The sequence below is a fragment of the Carassius gibelio genome, chromosome B17 (genome assembly GCF_023724105.1).
Source record: "Carassius gibelio isolate Cgi1373 ecotype wild population from Czech Republic chromosome B17, carGib1.2-hapl.c, whole genome shotgun sequence".
Classification (NCBI taxonomy): domain Eukaryota; kingdom Metazoa; phylum Chordata; class Actinopteri; order Cypriniformes; family Cyprinidae; genus Carassius; species Carassius gibelio.
In genome coordinates this window covers 24123759-24138484 of record NC_068412.1, presented here as the reverse complement: position 1 = coordinate 24138484, position 14726 = coordinate 24123759, and positions in this window count along the sequence as shown.

Genomic DNA, 14726 nt, shown 5'->3' with positions numbered 1-14726 from the left:
GTAAGCTATCCCTTTAAAACTACATTGAGTTACAAGAAAAATATGTTTAAATATGAAATCAATTTATATATAATATAAATTATATAAATATACATTTATACATGTAAATATTTTCCAAATATACTGTATGTGTGTGTTTTTATATATGCATAATATATATATATACAGTACACACACATATATTATGTAAACAAACTTTTATTTTGTATGTGATTAATCGCAATTAATCTGTTGAAAACACTAGTATGTGTATGTGTACATCTATCTATCTATATATATATATATATATATATATATATATATATATATATATATATATATATATATATATATATATATCTATATCTATATATATATATATATATATATATATATATATATATATATATTTATATAATTACACAGACAATTATACTGTCAAATTAGGTTGTTAATGTGTTAACTATAAACTTAACATATTAGATTACTCTCTCTTAAGTTACTTTGGTACCCCTAATTACACAGAATGATTTAGAAACTTAAAATTACTTCTGAAAATCAAGTAAGGTCTCTCACTACTGAAAGTGTGATCAGAGCAAACATTATGTAAAGCCCTGTAACAGGATTACACCCTGTGAGCACCAGTCAATCTAAACAAGGAACATGCCTACAGGAACAGGACACACTCTGTTGTACAAGGACGACATTCACTCGTGTTTAGCCCCTGGCTGGGTTTACTCTGTGTCCTCTATGCTCTCGACCCCATATTTGATGGAGGCTGGAACAGTGTGACCCCCTCATTGGATTTCTGTGATGAGGACTCTGGACTCATAGCTGGGGGGGCTTTGCTATCACCAGCACAGCGCAAGCAATCTCTGGAAGATCTGACTGGGATGAAATTCCATCAGAGAGAGAAGTGTGGGCTCCTTCCCAAGCTAAAAATGTCCTCTCCAGCAGTTATTGATTCACAGAGCTGGAGTAAGCTCTGGATATTAATGTTGACCCAAGGAGCAGTGAGGTCACAGTCACCACTCCAGCCAGTTACGACAGGAAGGCTTCACTGAACAAAGATCAGCAGGATCCATGTATGCATCTTTTAGTATATGTATTTGTATTCAAAAGTATGTATATGTTTATAAAAGTGCTTTATAAGAGTTTGTTGCTTTCAGAAAGGATGCATTCAATTTACTGTATCAAAAGTGACAGAGATGATGTTACAAATGATTCAGTTTCAAATGAATCCTTGTTCTTTTAAACTTTCTATTAAGAAATGTTTCTTAAGCACCAAATCAACATATTTAATATTTCTAAAGGATCATGTAAAACCGAAGACTGGAATAATGATGCTGAATAACTGGAATAAATTACACATAATCAGTTATTTTAAATTCTAATAATATATTTACAATATTAGGTTAATATGATTTTCTTTTTTTCTAATAACCCTAATGAGAGGACAGTAGAATTGGAAATTTCGCAAGCCGGATTTGAACATGGTTTTAGTAAATGTGAGATTGGAAAATGTTGCAAGCTGGATTTAAACTCACATTACCCACTTGAGCACTTGGAAGACTCCTTGTCACTAGAGTCATATAACAGTACAGAGTTCTACTAAGTTCCACATAAATCAAATAGAACTTTCTGACCAGCTACAGTTCCATGACCATCAATAACTTTTACGACTAAACATAAAAAACAACTTAGGAGCACAAACGATCCTTCATTTACTCCTGGAAAAAGAAGAGTGTCTCACACTGCGTAATTCCTGTATTCTTCCACAGATCTGGTGCATTACAGTGAACATTCCAGTGGCGCCGCTGTCACACAGAAGCACTGAATGGGAATGGGGCACTGTCAATGAAGGGATCGTACACAAGTGTGACAGAAAACAAGCATGGCAAGAGAGAAGATGCTGACATTAATTGCGTCAGTGCATGCAGGGGAAAAAAAACATGCTGAAATTTCCATACGGTCATATTTATTGTGGCTGGCATAGACAATATTTTAGGTAAAGCTCCAAATCAACTGCTTGTCTAAGTGAAAGAAATGTGTGTTTCAGGTTTTAGTGGAAAGAGAAAAGAGAAAAAGAGAGATCCACAGTCTTAACATGTCCACGTCTCACCAAATAATTCACAATATGAAACAATACACTATATTTCTTCTCTCTGTCCGCTGCCTACCTCTTTCCTAAAAAAAAAAAAAAAAAAAAAAAAAAAAAACCTTGCTGTCACGTCCAAATAATTTTCAGCCTCGTTTGGCCCTCATTACCAGGTCAACACAGAATCTGCACATGCAGAGCTCACTGTAATTTCATCATTTCCACAATTTCTATCCCCCAAACCTTGCATTTATTAATATTTCAGGCAATTTGATAATGCTTTCAGGTATCAATAAGAGCGTAGTATTTTCAGTTCAACACATTTTGAAATCCATTTAGCAGAATTTTGCACATTTCCCCCCAAAGCCAGTTTGAAATATGTCCATGCTAGACAGATTCAGTGTGGGTTGGCTCATTACTGCTCTCTCTCTTACACCATGGTCTTGCTCAGCTCTAGTTCAGAAGGAAGGTTGGCTTAGTTAGCAATATGTAAAGCAAAAACTGAATTTCCATAGCTCTGTGGAATTGCAGTCTTTATGAAGGAGAGGGTGGACATTCAGGACCACATTAAACTGGGGATCACATCCTCCAGTGATTTTATCAATAAGAGCCACAGTCTGAATAATTGATGCAAATCTTTCTTTCTTTCTCTTTTTCTTTTTTAAGAAAAAGCATTATGGGACAGGAAGAAGAATGAGTATTGGATAAGAAAAAGGCTGCAAATAGCACTAGCAGCATATGAATGCTTTCTGACTACTATATACATTTTCTAAACAATTATGAGATTAACTTATCTACCTGGCAAGTTAATGGAACATTTACAGGATAGGATAATAAAATGACCAAAAATTATACAAATAAAAAAAGGTATACTAAGTATTTTATATGAAATATATATGGTATATATATATATATGGTATATATATATATATAGGCTCAGTTCTAGGGCCGCTACTCTTCACGCTTTATATGTTACCCTTGGGAGATATCATCAGGAAACATGGTGTTAGCTTTCACTGTTATGCTGATGATACGCAGCTCTATATTTCCTCGCAGCCCGGTGAAACACACCAATTTGAAAAACTAATGGAATGCATAGTCGATATAAAAAATTGGATGACGAGTAATTTCTTACTGCTAAATTCAGAAAAAACAGAGGTGTTAATCATAGGGCCTAAAAACTCTACTTGTAATAACCTAGAACACTGTCTAAGACTTGATGGTTGCTCTGTCAATTCTTCGTCATCAGTTAGGAACCTAGGTGTGATACTTGATCGCAATCTTTCCTTAGAAAGCCACGTTTCTAGCATTTGTAAAACTGCATTTTTCCATCTCAAAAATATATCTAAATTACGGCCTATGCTCTCAATGTCAAATGCAGAAATGTTAATCCATGCATTTATGACTTCAAGGTTAGACTATTGTAATGCTTTATTGGGTGGTTGTTCTGCACGCTTGGTAAACAAACTACAGCTAGTCCAAAATGCAGCAGCAAGAGTTCTTACTAGAACCAGGAAGTATGACCATATTAGCCCGGTCCTGTCCACACTGCACTGGCTCCCTATCAAACATCGTATAGATTTTAAAATATTGCTTATTACTTATAAAGCCCTGAATGGTTTAGCACCTCAGTATTTGAATGAGCTCCTTTTACATTATACTCCTCTACGTCCGCTACGTTCTCAAAACTCAGGCAATTTGATAATACCTAGAATATCAAAATCAACTGCGGGCGGCAGATCCTTTTCCTATTTGGCGCCTAAACTCTGGAATAACCTACCTAACATTGTTCGGGAGGCAGACACACTCTTGCAGTTTAAATCTAGATTAAAGACCCATCTCTTTAACTTGGCATACACATAACATACTAATATGCTTTTAATATCTAAATCCGTTAAAGGATTTTTAGGCTGCATTAATTAGGTAAACTGGAACCGGAACACTTCACATAACACCTTACTTTCTACATCATTAGAAGAATGGCATCTACGCTAATATTTGTCTGTTTCTCTCTTGTTCCGAGGTCACCGTGGCCACCAGATCCAGTCTGTGTCCAGATCAGAGGGTCACTGCAGTCACCCGGATCCAGTACGTATCCAGACCAGATGGTGGATCAGCACCTAGAAAGGACCTCTACATCCCTGAAAGACAGCGGAGACCAGGACAACTAGAGCCCCAGATACAGATGCCCTGTAAAGACCTTGTCTCAGAGGACCACCAGGACAAGACCACAGGAAACAGATGATTCTTCTGCACAATCTGACTTTGCTGCAGCCTGGAATTGAACTACTGGTTTCGTCTGGTCAGAGGAGAACTGGCCCCCCAACTGAGCCTGGTTTCTCCCAAGGTTTTTTTCTCCATTCTATCACCGATGGAGTTTCGGTTCCTTGCCGCTGTCGCCTCTGGCTTGCTTAGTTGGGGTCACTTCATCTACAGCGATATCATTGACTTGATTGCAAATTAAAACAGACACTATTTCAACTGAACAGAGATGACATAACTAAATTCAATGATGAACTGCCTTTAACTATCATTTTGCATTATTGAGACACTGTTTTCCAAATGAATGTTGTTCAGTGCTTTGGCGCAATGTATTTTGTTTAAAGCACTATATAAATAAAGGTGATTGATTGATTGATATATATATATATATATATATATATATATATTGATATATATATATATATATATATATATATATATATATATATATATATATGTGTGTGTGTGTGTGTGTGTGTGTGTGTGTGTGTGTGTGTGTATATATATATATATATATATATATATATATATATACACACATATACACATATATATATATATATATACACACATATACACATATATATATATATATATATATATATATGTAAGCTATAAACAGGAAAAAAGTAAAGTATTAAAAATAAAAACATTGACATTATATATTAATTGCAAAAATATACATATCTAAAATGTAATAAAATAATTATAAAGGTTTAAAAGTAAAATAATACAATATAATATTCCCTCATTAATAATATCGAAATATTCCCTTATATTATACTCTGTAGATTAATTCTGCTTGCTTTAAGTCATGTGTAAAAAAAAAACCCCGTCTTTAAGATGATCAAGCCTTCTTTTTAACACCATATTATCTGAGAACCGAAGCTGAACTCTAGTAATGCACGTGATGAGAGAGAGATAATACCTGGCTTTGATTAGCACTGCCGTTTAAACGAGGCACAAAGGAATGGCCTTAAAATTCAAATTCATCCCCCCTAATGGACCAATTAATGCCGATTAACACCTATGAAATAGATCTGTAAAATATGCATGCGTTATGCTGAAACGCCCAGGTTTGAAGCTAATAGCAGGTGCAGATAATTTAACCCTCATTTTTAACGCCCTCTCTTCAAGGGCAGGAATGAGGGAGTGTTGTTATGAAGGAAAGGAGGGTGAGAGGGCAGTCCAAACTAACGTTTAATGATGAGGGCGTCTCTATATTGGAGTCTCTCCTGTCATAATAGACAGCTAAGCTTCAATCTGATGTTGGTGCACGGTCTCTACTGTAACTACTTTAAGTGTGGCTCACTCAAAACTGATATTTAAACCAGACATACAAATTTTTTTTCTTTTTTACTTAAAATAAAATACTATAAAAACACAAAACACTTTGTTCATCTCATTATTTGTGCATAATAACTTTGCATTGTACAGAATTTTCTCATCAAAATGGTGAAATGAGACATATAAAAACAGTTTGTTCACTAACAAATATGCCAACATTTATATCTCAGTCTAGGGCCAAAAGACAGAAACCTTGATGTATTAATTATCTTCTAATTTATTGCAACTATGAGGCAGAGAGCAAGGGAGCGAGCAAGTGAGAAATAATCCTTCTCCTCCTAAAGGACGAGCCCTGTCCTCTCTTCCTCTCCAGGAGGTTGTGCAGTGTTATCTGCTGTAGAGATGACAGCACTCACTGCTGATTGGACATGGAGGCAGACCCAGCTCACCGCACTCGCATAATCAGAGAGCAGAGGCTAAAACTGACAGTATTCACATGCCTCATAAACATCATCATGTGCTGTCTGTCTGTCTGTCAGTTGTCAAAAATCTATTGTACAATGTTCGACATTATACCAGGTCCTAACCTGGCAAAATGCAAAGTTTAATATGCAAAGGAATTTTTATATATTGCATATTTAAAATACATATATAAAAAGGTAAAAGATGAAAGATATTTTTTTTTTATTCTATTCATATCTACATTTATGCTGTAGTAGAGGATGGATGGATGGACGGCAGACCAACAGACAGACAGACTGACCGACCGACCAACCGACAGACAGACAGACCAACTGAACGAAAGACAGACCGACTGACAGACTGACAGACAGACTGACAGACAGAATGACAGACAGAACGACAGACAGACCGAGAGACCGACAGACAGACAGACTGACTGAATGACCGACAGACAAACAGACAGACAGAACGACAAACAGACCGACTGACCGACAGACAGACCAACCGACTGACAGACGTCTCCGACCGACTGACCGACAGACATACAGACAGAAGACAGACAGACAAAAAACATTAGCTTTTTTTCAAGACAGAGAGGTCTATTATCACACTTGACTTGTATAAATAAATTTAAAAAATGATAAAAATATAGACAGGGAACTGACTGAACTAGCATTCATCAGGCATTTATTTATACTCTGAAAATAAAGCTTGGTGTGTGGTACGGACGAACTTAAGAACCATGGGAGGTGAAGAGATGCCAAAACAGTTTATATGTAGTGGAGTTGGAGGTTTAATTTGTCTTCCCTCCCTCTTCTGCCTCCCCTGGTTGAACTGTTCATAAAACACATCGCTGCTGAGACCCCGAGGCACTGCAGTGAAGAGAGAGAGAATGAGAGCAGAACAGAATGTGCAAGAAACATAGCCGAGGGGGTCTGATAGACACAGGGAGGGAAGGTGATAAAGAGAGAAAGAGGAAAGCATAACCAAAACTGTTATTGTTGCAAAGGGGCAACACATCATCAGCTTGACTTAAATTATAATCACATACTCACACATAAACAAATCCTACTCTACTATGATTTCTGATTCATCACAGCAGACATCTTCCAGAAAGCCGTTTAGATTGAGGCTTAGCATTGCACAACCTATGAGGAAAGACCAATCCAGTCCAATCCAACTAATTCTGCTCTCTTTGAGAGAGAAATATGCTATGATGCATTTTACGATGTGCTTTATTCTTCCCCATGCCCTTTAAAACACGGCCTTTCAAGAAGCTGTCTCAGTCTAAAATCAAAAAGAACATTTAAAAGGAGAAACGTAATGTTTGGAAGCTTTTTAGGACCATTAAATGTTCTGCATTGTGTCTGTTAATGACAATTAAGCATCTTTGGCATAATTAATTTCTTTAAAAACATTGTCTAGACAGGATGAGTCTCCATTCTCTCCTAATCAATTAATATCAAGAATTTTGGCTAGCCATAATGATTTGATCATCATACATGTATCTTGGTTCATGTAAGTTTGTAAATCCTGGTTGAAATCAAAAAGGACCACCAAAGTTTTCCTGATAACATGCTTTGAATTTGATCACTCAGAACCAGAATCATCAACTTTACACATGATTGATGTGTTGCATGTTTCGAGATCTGATTAAACATACAGCCTACAGCACAGACGCACCACCAACGTCAAAACACTATTGATCAAGATGTCAAAGCCTCTCCAACATCGCTCCACTTTTGTTTTCTGCACATCAATTCAAAATCCTAATACATCACCAGCAAATTTAATCAAATCTCAAAATGAATATCAATTTTCTTACTGTACATTATAATTCTGTGATTCCTAAATTAACTTTAAGCAACTGACTTAAAGGACTAGTTCTCCCCAAATTTAAAGCTGAAAATTTACTCACCTTCAAGGTGGTTGTTTCTTCAGTTTGTTTCTTCATCAGAACAGCATTAAATTATTTGCTCACCAATGGATACTCTGTAGTGAATGGGTGCCGTCAGAATGAGAGTACAAACAACTGAGAAAAACTTCACAATAATCCACATAATCAACACAACTCCAGCCCATCTAATAATGTTTTGTGAAGTGAAAATATGCATGTTTATAAGAAACAAATCCATCATTAAAGTGTTTTAATTTTTAAACAGTTGCTTCTGGCCAAAATGCCATAACAACACATCCTCCAGTGAAAAAGTCCATACCCTTTTGTCATCTAACACCAAGTCCAGTGTCATTATTTGTTTAGAACTCTTTGGACTGCTTTCACTTGGAAATGGTGCTTGATCTGTGCTTATTTCTCTCCTGATTCAAGTGACTGGACAAAGCAACATTATGGATAGAGAGCTTATATTTTAGATGTAAGTAATGTTTTTAAATTTGAACCTTCTTAATGATATATTTGTTTCTAACAAGCAAATTGCAGCTTTTCGCTTCACAAGACATTAATTGATGGACTGGAGTAATGTTGATTACCTTTGGATTATTGTGATGTTTTTATCAGCCGTTTGGACTAATTGTGACGGCACCCATTCAATTCAGAACAAATTGGTGAGCAAGTGATTTAAAGGCTAAATTTGATTTAAATGCTAAAAGAAAATCTGTTTGAGTAAACTATTCCTTTAACCTGTTTTAATTTATTTAGACAAAAATTTATGTAATTTTAATATGAGCATTTTTTCATTCATCACATGCAAAAACTCTGCAGCATGTCACTATATTAAGTGAAATAGTGGTCTGTTTGACTGCACTGCCTGCAACATGAAATTAATATCCTAAAACTATCTGATCTCCAATCTGACGATATGCTTTATGCATTATACATTACGAGGGGCATCTGCAGTCCTTTGGCACTGCCTCAGAACAGTCCCTTTGTGTTTGTGGGGTGTTTAGCAATTCAATTCCACGTCCGAGTGAAATTCAAATTAATTAGCCATGGACTCAACAAACTGAAGGACGTTTTAAGGTGATCAATGAGGTGCACTAATAAAAGACTTGGAGACAAGACCCAGAGCAAGAGCTAAATGACCCTCTTCTCTGCACAAAAAAAAACAACAACAACCTTACTGATCCGACCAAAGCCCTTGGGAAGACCAAACTGTGACCATGTCCTTATTCTTGCGTCAGCTCTCTGTTCTAATTTGCTCCTCTCGGCTCGGCTACATGAGTACTGGCGCATCGTGGCTTAGCAGAAGAGCGCACCTCCCCTGCATCATTAAAGCAACACTGGCCCACACCAGTGCTAACCTCAACACACATCTATTGGATCCCTCCGATAGTGGTCAGAAGAGTCAATTAATTTCTCATAGCTCTAAGTGTAGTAGCGCTGCATTTGTGGTCTCGGTGGGTTTAAAGATGGAGCCCTCATTTCCGGAAGGCTGCTCTCCTTTGGCTTCCTCAGAACTGAAAGTGCTGATGTATGCTAGTGAGAGTTACACATGGATACGGGTGTTAGATTAGATCAATACACACATTGAAGTGGCTTTTTCTGTCAGAGAATTAATCAAATCAGTCCTGGCTTTCAGCAAACAGTCCATATACTGAGACCTGAAGATCAGTAGAGCACAATAGTCTTTCTGCATCCATGTAATGCATGGAAATGTAAAAAAAAATGTTATTCAGTAAAGTGATCTATAAGCCTTCAACCAAACCAACCACCTCCAAGGTGAATCACGACATTCGATTCCAAGCAAGAGGTGTTTGAATATCCCAAAGATGACAAAAGGCTATTGTTTTTAATAGAGGGGTGCTATCAAATAAGAAACATGGATATAATATAAAATAGTTAAGTCATTTTCCATTAAATATGGGTTAGGATGTAGTTCAACAACCGACTAATCATTGAGATCAACTAGAGAAGTGAGCTCTTCACAATTTCCTAGTGGGGATTTTTGTTCATCTTTAAATTCATTCTCATCAGAGACAATTTATTTCAAGAGAGCATTGTGTTTTAAAGACTCCAACTCAAAACAGTGTTTATTTCTTTATTAAATGCTCAGCTGAAAATTTTTATCATTTTTCCATTACTAAAGAGACCATTTTTAAAGTGCACTATCAATTTTGCAGTTATTATTACAATTTAAAATGCATGTTAATGCATACAATTTAAATTACATTAATTTTTTTAGTAAAATGTAAAGGCATGTACTGTCTTTTAATCAATTTAAAGCATTTTTGCAGAATAAAAGTATTAAATTAAATTAAATAAAAACTGATGCAAACTTTTTCAATTTTGTGCATCTGGATTGAGTGTAAGTAAAATAAGATAAGTAACATTAGAATTAGTTTATAACAAAACAATCAAACAAATACCAATATATAAATGGATTGAATGTCATTGACAATTGTTTTGCATGAATAGAGACACTGTTTAGTCAAATGGCCATGACTCTCATGGACTGGTGGCTGGTGCTCATTGGGAAGTTGTGGCCTAGTGGTTAGAGAGCTTGACTCCTAACCCTGAGGTTGTGGGTTTGAGTCATGGGCCGGCAATACCACGACTTAGGTGTCCTTGAGCAAGGCACTGAACCCCCAACTGCTCCCCAGGCGCCGCAGCATAAATGGCTGCCCTCTGGTGTGTGTGTGTGTGCACTTTGGATGGGTTAAATGCAGAGCACAAATTCTGAGTATGGGTCACCATACTTGGCTGAATGTCACGTCACTTTTTACTTCAGAAATGTGGATAAAGTTTTATTTCACCAGGAATTGTCCAGGTAAACCATTTTTAGAACAAATTTATTCACACTGATTTGTGACTCAGAACTCTTTCTTCAAGTCTTGAAGTCTGTGAAGTCAAATAAATGTGGTATTTATTTCCACAATTCGTCTTTTGCAATCTGTAAAGCAATCTTTAAAACTCTAAAATAATGAAAATATTTTGACGTAAGAACGGAGAAGTGAGATCTGACGTCAATCATTCAAAATCACATTAATAACGAATAAGCGCAAACTCTCCAGGACTAATTCTACTAATGCCTAGTCAACGAACAGGAAGGTCATGTTAATATAGTCTAACAAACCTAAATTAATCGCCCTCAAAGTGTAAAACCAGAGATTGTGAAAAGGTGACCACTCCAAGCTCAGTGTCTTTAATACAATGATCATAAAGAAATTCCCAGAATTCACTTCCAAGAATTCTTTGAATATCCTGTGTATTTGAAAGAAATCAGTCCATTTATATGTGAGCTAAAATACACTGTTAATCAAGGGCAGATCAGTTCTGTATCTATGGATACTAATGCAGTTTTTAAAAGCATCTAATAAAGAAAAGTGTCTATAAGCACACTATGGGATAATTTCTCATCTTTTTTTCACAGTAGGAATCGTTATCAAATCCCATTCAGACTTTCACTTCAATAGACTCTCACTTCCTTATTATCTGTCCCTCTATCTGACAAATCTCCATGGAGACGGTGACAATCGACCAATGAGATATGCATATAACATTATAGTTATAATGTAAAATTGTAAGCAATGAAGTCCATGCACAACCCTAACTAGTGAGCAAAGACACTATGGATTATTGTTGATTAAAAATCATGGGCGTGGTAGTGGGGGAAAAGTGGACCTGACTACCCAGGGCCCCATCTAGAGAGAGGGCCCTTTGAAATCTCATCAATTTTTTTTTTTTTTTTTTTTTGTAGCCTAATTCGAATTAATTGGGCCCTCCAATTGATGTCATATATTGATAACACCAACTGAGAGAAGGAACTCAGTGCCAGACACTCTGAAACCCCCACCCCCCCCCCCACCCCGAAATGGTTTAGTCTGCCCATAGACGGCAGCCGGCGGCAAACAAGTAACGCAGTGAGTCTAGAGCCTTGGAGCCTGATCATGCTGCGCAAAAAGCCCAAATCGGGCTTTCAAAAAAAGAAAGACAGGAAGGAAGGAAAACGAAAGGAGGCAGAATGAGGGGAAGCAGCTGATGACTGCTTTCTTTCCAAAAGGTGAACTGAGTTTGCTTGTTATGCACCTTAGCGCCACCTACATCCAATTAAATTAACGTAGTCAACTCCAGACAGCTGCTGCTAATGTATGTATGCTAATGTTAAATCTTTAGCTTAGTTTGTCAACCAGACTGCTTGTTGCTTTAAGTAAATGATGGGTCAGGCCAGCTAACGTCAGGTTGCCAACATTAACCAGTTTCAGAAACAACCAGTGGTAGCAGTAGCAGCACTGGCCAGTCCAGTAGCCTAAGGTTTAAAGGTATTTGAGCACAAGTAGGCCAAATAGATTTAAACACTATTTATACTTGTTTATATTCAAATAATAAAAAAAATCATTCAAAATTGAATTTTCATTTTGCTAACCCACATTGTACAATGGCATGTGTAGGAGGCCCACTGACATTGAGAGTATACAGGGCCCAGAATGTAGTGCTACGCCCCTGTTAAAAATTATAACTAATAGACAAATCACGCTATTTTCCACAAGTTGATTAATCACAGTACAGTAAGACAACGGTTTTCTACTACAAGCTTTCAAAAAAAAAAAAAAATGATGCTTAAATATGCAAATGGTGCATTATCTAACAAAATATGCACTAATTTGCATATACTTCCAAAACACTTTGGATATCTGTTTTTTTATCACTCCATAAATCAGAAAAAAACTGTCAACAGCCAGGAGGAGGAAAGAAAAAATCATGAACCATGTTTTTAGAAATAAAATGTTACAATTATATAAAATGAATAACATGTCAAATTATGGACAAACACTTCTGTACAAAACCTTTAGAATATAGATAGGGAAAAAACTGGAATGTTAAGTGGAACTGACGTAAAAATGGCTCAGTGCATAAGAAAAAAATCATTTTCAGAAAACAATGCATTATAATTGAAATCTTCAGATGCAAAAGCAGTAGACGAAGTGTAATATAATAAACACATACATGTCTATTTTGAATGCTTTCTCTTTACTAGCCTGAAATAAGATTTATAGAGATATAAAAGCAAAATGGCCCAACATTACAAAACTGACCAGTTTCTGAAAAACAATGGTTTTGCCTTTAGAGTCTTGCCTTAACTAAAGCCCAGTTTAGAAATGCTAACTTAATTAGTATGCAAGAAAAACAAAGGAAAAAAAAGGACTCTAAAAGAAAGGTTTATTCTAATGTGGAAATGAGCTGCTATTACATGCAAGCGAGCGCTGAAAGAAGTGGAGAATGAATGTTCTGTTGCCTTGGCAATCTGAGAATGAAGCAGATAGATGTTAGCCAATCACAATGACAAACTGTTGGACGCAGTGGATTATTGTGGATCCCTCTTCATGACACCCGACAAACAACATCCTCAAGTTTGTTATGTTATTCCAGGTTTTCTGCAATTTGGCAGCGTTCTTTAAGCCCGAGCCAATGATTGTGGCCACCATCATGCTGGCAAACAAAACAGTCAAGTGTAATTCTGTAAATGCCATGTTCCCTCTGCTCATTTCGGCAGATATTTGCTCTTCATTCGGCTGCTTGTTTCTCTGTAGGTCTGGGCAGAGCACCAAAAGACCTCCACACCCTCATAACGGCCCTAGATACCATGGCAGAGCACTCCACGGCGTGACATCTCTGTTCCAGAGACGCTCGGTCCGGCCAAAGAGAGCACCGGTGCGTGAATGCATGTGCGTGTGAGACACTGGGAAGGAGGCCAATTTAAGCATGAATCACATCCAAATGCCCAACCAAACACGACAGCACTCGACACACAACAGTACATAGGCAGACCAGCTCTGGAGAGAGATGATCCATATAACACACTCCATATTAACAAACACACGAAGAACACTTTACGTTTTGTTCCCAAACTAAGTAAGCTGCCAACCTAGATAACCTAGACCACATTTTAAAGCATCATGCATTCACTCCAAAGTAAAACTCTGCTCTTTAAAGGGATAGCTCATCCAAAAATAAAATGATGTCATTAATAACTCATTATATTTGTTTTCTTTGCACACAAAAAGTTTCTTGTAGCTTTGTAAAATTAAGATTGAACCATGGATGTCACACAGACTATTTTAACAATGTCTTTACTACCTTTCTGGGCCTTGAATATGGTAGTTGTGTTTTATGCAGGGTCAGAGAGCTCTCAGATTCCATCAGAAATACCTTTATAAAATGAACAAAGGTCTTAAAGGATTGGAACAGCAGAATTTTCATTTTTGGGTGAACTGCCCCTTTAAGTTACCTTGCTTGCGTCAAAAATCAAATGCAACATTGCATGCATCTCAAAATTCATTGCAATAAACTTGGATGGAGCAGAGTCAGGGGAAAAGTTGAATATAAATAAATGTTATACTGTAACAGAAAAAAAGATCTATTTATGTCCAAGCAAGTAGTAAATACAATTACTGAACTATCTTTTACAATAGTTATTTTTTATTTATTTTTTTGTCATTCGACTTCAAAATGTCACATTCATTTCAATGCGGTACCTAGTAATTAATTCTGAATTTTACTAACAATTGCTTGGGTGAAAACCTGCTTTTAAAAAAAAGGTAGCTTCCTGTGAAGATACTTTCACCTTCTAGTAAGGCTTTTCAAAATGGAGTGCTATTACCCAAAGAAATAATTTTTGTATTATTATAAACAAGCACTTAACTTCACCTGAAATAACCCACGCAGACTTCAACGAAAAGTGAA